Raw genomic sequence first — 6,095 nt, forward strand, 5'->3', positions numbered from 1 at the left:
GCGAATAAGCGAGATGAACTGGTTGGTCCCATCATGGACGCTGCTGCTCTCTATAGGGACCATGCAGATGCGCTCAGATAAGCAGCACAATATATTCTTCCCAGACTGCATAATGCATTGTGGTTGACAGTGGGAATATGGAACATATTTTGTGAACTGTACAACAGCTGTAATGTAAGGGTACGTTAATGCCTGGAGGCGTATGTACAGGGTTATTCTTAATGATGGACACACTACAAAAATTCGTATGTATTCAAGTACAAATCCAAAATGAACAAGCTTTATACCAAAGTAAAGAGGAAGTTTCAAAGTTTTTTCATAATGTCTGATATCATTTTAAAAAATATAATAATTTGTAATTATTTGTAATTAATTAGTTTTAATAATTATTTAATAGTTATAAATGTTATAAATGTTCAATGTGGGCATCGTTGGCTGCACAGCATACATCGACGCGATAACCAAACACGTTTCACACACGCGAAAGCGTGTCTGCTGTTACAGAGTGCACGGCAGCAGTGATCCGGTTCCGCAGACCGTGGCAGAGTGGTTGGTAGGGGCGGGACGTAAACAGCCTCCTTCACATAAACCCAGTCGCAGGGTGTGAGATCAGGAGATCTCGGTGGCCAGAAGTGCAGAGCCAGGTCCTCAAGTCCACTGCGACCGATCCAGCGCTGGGGAAGGGAGACATTCAAAAAGCCCCGTACATCACGGCGCCAATGGCCCGAAGCTTCGTCCTGCTGGAGAGTGAAGTTTCTGGGAATCTTCAATAACTTGAGGGAACAGCCGTTGTTCCAATATGTGTAGGTACACAGTTCTTTTCGCAAAAAAAACTTTGTACGGGATACGGCACAGAACACATTGGTCTTCGGTGAGTCTCTTCCGTGTTGCAGTGGTGAATGTGAGAACATAGTGTCTGTTGATTTTTCCACTAAGGTGGAAAGTCGCTTCATCGCTAAAAGTTACACGCTGTAGAAATGCGTCATCCTCCGTCTTTGCTAGCACATAACCACAAAATGCGAGACGCTTCTCTTTGTCATCGGGGTTGAGAGTCTGCACAAGTTGTAATCAGTATCGGTAGGGCTTGTACAGCAAACGCCGTCTCAGAACTTTCCATACCGTTGGTTGGGGTACTACAAGTTCTCCACTGGCTCTGTTGGTAGACTTACTGGCACTGCGCACAAAGCTCTCGTGAATCCGTCGGACATCATCTTCTGACGCACGCGGTCGGCCTGTTCTTTTTCCTTTGCACATACTCCCAGTCTGTTTAACTGCCTAAACCAACGGCTAATGCTTTTGCGAGTTGGTGGTTGAATACCGAATATGGTACGAAATGCCAACTTCACTGCAACTTGCGACTCAGTTTCCGCAGTTAGCACACTGGATTCGCATTCAGGAGGACGACGTTTCAATCCCACGTCCGGCCATCCTGATTTAGGTTTTCCGTGATTTCCCTATGTCACTTCAGGCAAATGCCGGGATGGTTCCTTTGAAAGGGCACGGCCGCTTTCCTTCCCCAATCCGAGCTACTGCTCCGTCTCTAATGACTTCGTTGACGACGGGACGTTAAACACTAATCTGCTCCTCCACCTCACGCTTCGCGAACTCAAGAACGCAGAAAACCTTGTGCTCCACAGTCGCCATCTCACTTACAACTGACAGTGAAACGGAATGACGACCCTATTGCCACGCGAACTCTACCGGCCGCTTCTGAAACCATCACCGTCCGCCCGCCGTCGCCTGCCAAAAACTTTGAAACTTCCTCTTTTCATTGGTATAAAGCTTGTCCATTTTGGATTAGTACTTGAATACATACGAATTTCTGAAAATGGGTGCACATTTAGAATAACCATGTTCTATAAATACGTATTTTCCAGCTGATACTTTGTAAAACACAAGTTATAATGTTACTGACTGTTGCACATGTAGAAATATGACAGTGTATTGAATAATATTGAAAATAAATAACAGTGCTCATAAAATATATTCTGTCTCGGAAGGCATTCGGGGTAGAGCACATGACCATACGAAGTTCTTTGCTTCGAATGATGATTCCCGTCATATCCCTGAATATTAACCATGCCTCCTGGGACACGCTATGTACGCCCACCGGTTGTGTTACTGTACAGTAATGTAATCTGGCATTAGTTGATACCGAATTCTTCCAGAAGACACTTTTCTAATAAAAAAATGTTCAAGTGTGTGTGAAATCTTATGGGACTTAACTGCTAAGGTCATCAGTCCCTAAGCTTACACACTACTTAACTTAAATTATCCTAAGGACAAACACACACACACACCCTTGCCCGAGGGAGGACTCGAACCTCCGCCGGGATCAGCCGCACAGCCCAATACTTTCCTAGATATTACGGTATATTGATAATTTTTATTTTATGGAGCGTCTGACAGCAACTGAATGAAACAGAATTTCATGCCATATGCGTTTCGCCTTTATTTTCTGCAAGGTATCTTCAGTGGCCTGGAATATGTACATATGTTTGCTATTTAGTTTATATTTTGGTCACTGTACCTATGGGTTATAAACAGTTCTGGAGTTTGCTTTTTGCTATCATGAAGAAATATTTTGGACTGTACTTACAGGTGTGGAATATGTGGGTAGAGGCGGCGACTGGATGCTATCGAGTACAGTGCATTTGCGCTAGGTGTTGGCAGCTGTACTACATTTACAAGCAATTTTAGAACACGGGAAGAGACGTATGCCATGGTTGCAGGGGTAGAAGTGACGTAAAAAATGGATATAACTGCGGAAAATACGTATAAATTCAGAGAAAATACACCGCAAGGAGGGAAATTGACGATGTACTTGTGTGTCTTCTTGTTGGTGCAGAAGAATTCTTGTACTTGGGAACGAGTATGCAACAGTAAGAGGAATACGAGAAAACGTTGACATGGAAGCATCGGGAAGCAGGGAAATCGTCATTTTTTTTCTTTTTTTTTCGTCGAGGTAGCACTCTACTGTAGGTCTGTTGAGGTACTAGTGATACACATGAGTTGAAAATGTTCAAATGTGTGTGAAATCTTATGGGACTTAACTACTAAGGTCATCAGTACCTAAGCTTACACACTACTTAACCTACAAACGCACACAACCATGCCCGAGGGAGGACTCGAACCTCCGCCGGGACCAGCCGCATACACATGAGTTGACTGCAGTCTTTGATGCTTTCCTGGAAAAACAGAGAACCATCTGCCTCTAAACTTACTTGCATCTGCTTTAAAGGATGACACAGACTGGATGGAGTGGTCAGTTGAGATGGAGTTATAACGAGGTATGATTTAATGGTAGAGTGATGATGCATTAAAGAGAGAGGAAAGGGAGAAGATGCTGCAGCTCATTTGATCATTTTCACCTGATGTTCTGTCAGGATGCATCAGTTGTATGACAAAGGCTGCGTTCAACTCGTATACAACTGCGTGTTCTGTGTGGGTCTTCGAGCAGTGTCTACTTGGAATCTTTAACAGTAAACCTCTCGGTCATCAGAGGACTTCATCTCATGCGTGATGAAACGTGACACATTCCTCTAAAAGAACGAAGATTTATGCGATGTACTCCATTTCGCTGTCGCATCTTGGGTATACAATCAAGACTTCAGTTTCATAACTAATGTGATTCTATGTTAGCAAGTTAGCGGTAGATGTTTGTGAGCCACTGCAATCCCTGTGTATACATTTGCTTCGCAGATGTCCTGTTTACAGAGTTAGTGGTGGCATGACGTGTAATTTCACATGTCAAACGCCGCTACTATGCGTTTATCTCTTTCCTTCTAAGAGGTATTCTCCGTCACTAACGATCGTTTTATATATATTATCATTAATGAACCGTGATCAGATGTGAACAGTGGACGCTATACATCTCTGGAAAGCAATATTGTGCACGTACAACACGGAATCGATATTTTAAGGAAGTAGTTTTTTCATTTTACGATTTGTTACCATAGTTTATTGTAGAGAAACCGGCAAGAACGATGTATGTCATGCGCTGGAAATATGTTTGTTACATTGGAAAATTAACAGCGTTACATTCCATATGATTAATAGGTCGGAAACTGGAGCGATCTAACATTATAGCCTATTATAAGTGCGGAATCTTGTAGCCTTAGGAGTGCGTGTGTTTATGCTCTCTTACCAATACCTTCCAGGTACTGATCCCAGACTCTAGAACAATACTTTGGAGTTGATAGCGTGGTTGATATACGTAAAAATGATTCGAATTTCATCTGTCTGGAGCTCCAACATGCACAAAAACCAGCCATTTCTTGTTCTTCTTAACTGTCTGATATTACATCACATCACTTTCAGATATGTTACAATTCCCCGATTAGGGGTGCTAACCACCTCGACAAGGGCGCATATGGAGAAATCTTGTATACTTGGATGGGCGAGGACTGGGCTAGCTCCATTCATTCACGAGAAGTGGAATGTAGCGGTCTACTTCTGGTCAGCTGCAGATTAAGTCGGTAACGGTGCTGCAGGGCACGCTGGTCAGACAGTGCAAGGGGGTCTTTCAGTCTCTAATTTTATCCTAAGACTGCGAGAATGCTCTGTGACTCCCATCCACATAGAGATAGATCGTAAATTATGCGCTATGCTCGAGGTGCTAGAAATATTTCGAGCGATATCTGGTATTGTTCGAGAATTAACAATGAATGAACGTACTGAACAGTCATCTACTTACATTCGCAATGACACTCGCAAAATATAGAAGGGGCGGTTTAGCTATGATAATGAAATTGGGAAACATGCTGTCGCATCATTGGTCGCTGTTGAAATAACTGTAAAGTTGCTAAAATTGTTTGCACTATCAACTATGATGCTTATTATTACAGTACGTCGACGGTGTCTTTTCTAGGCCATCCATCCACTGGTACGCTGTTGGTTACCACATAATGACTGACTGATATCGCTTGTCTGAGTTGGAGAAATGGTTTTGGTGGAGGGGCAACACCTTCTAGGGATAGCTAACACCGAAACAGTGATTGCGTACATGACTGCAATATGAGGAATCAATTGAAATGGAACGCAGAGCTATCAACTATTCCATCACTGTGAAGGATGAGTTTAAAAATAGAGGTCGTCAATTGCCTTCGGACTGCAGTTTGGAAACTCTCCACAACGCCACAAAACTCTTTCAGCTTCCTTATGTTGTAACTGCCTTTTATTTAAAATCATCCAGTTTGTGTCGTATGTTATGGTAGCAGCAGTAACAACATGACTTATACCGTGTGACATCTAGTTTTCTGTGGGAAGCAATAGATCAGAACGTGTTAACGTCAGTTTAGAACCTGACACAGACCTCGAAGTCGTATCGGAAAATGGCAGTGTACAGAGTGTTTTACAGCAGAAAAAAGCAATGTTTGAAACAACGACACAGGGTCATAGGGAGGGTCTCTTCGACTTACAGTATAGTTTGTGGGATATGGTCATTCTCCTACAGTACAGGCGATGAAACTTTACACTGGTCCGTGCAATGGATCAATACCTGTATATTTAATAGGATCGTCACATATGCTCGACGCCGCACGCAGACGGTATTTGTTTTCGGTATATTGGAGGAGAGAAATGCGATAAAAATATTATCGAGTTCTCTATAGGATGAAGTTAGTGGACCTTTTATAGTTCGTAATTTTTCTCTGTTGGATGGTACAGAATAACAAAGATAGCATGTTGGGATGATGGACGTGAATGGGCCCTGAGGGAGGCAGATCTGCTTTGGACAGCAGTACTTGTATGTAGTTTGGGGACGCATCACAATGCAGTAGCCAAATCCTCGTCCTTCCCCCAGTTCCCGTACTGTCTTTTGTACTACCTCGTGTTGCAGGAGCAAGCTTCATTTGGCACTGACCGTACCCATCATACACTGTTGGCGGAGCTATGAAAACATGTTCCCATTTCCACAGAATGGTCAAAACGTGGTCCTGTCACTCTGTTTCTACACAGGTTGCAGAAGGTGGTAGATGCAGCTCTCTGCGACTTCTGCTCAGTTCCTACTTAGGTTGGAACGATCATTAAAGGACTTCTACACAGGACGCATCACAGACATGTGGCTGATTGGAAAGACTTGAGTCTAATCCCAG

The sequence above is a fragment of the Schistocerca nitens genome, chromosome 9 (genome assembly GCF_023898315.1).
Source record: "Schistocerca nitens isolate TAMUIC-IGC-003100 chromosome 9, iqSchNite1.1, whole genome shotgun sequence".
NCBI classification, from domain to species: domain Eukaryota; kingdom Metazoa; phylum Arthropoda; class Insecta; order Orthoptera; family Acrididae; genus Schistocerca; species Schistocerca nitens.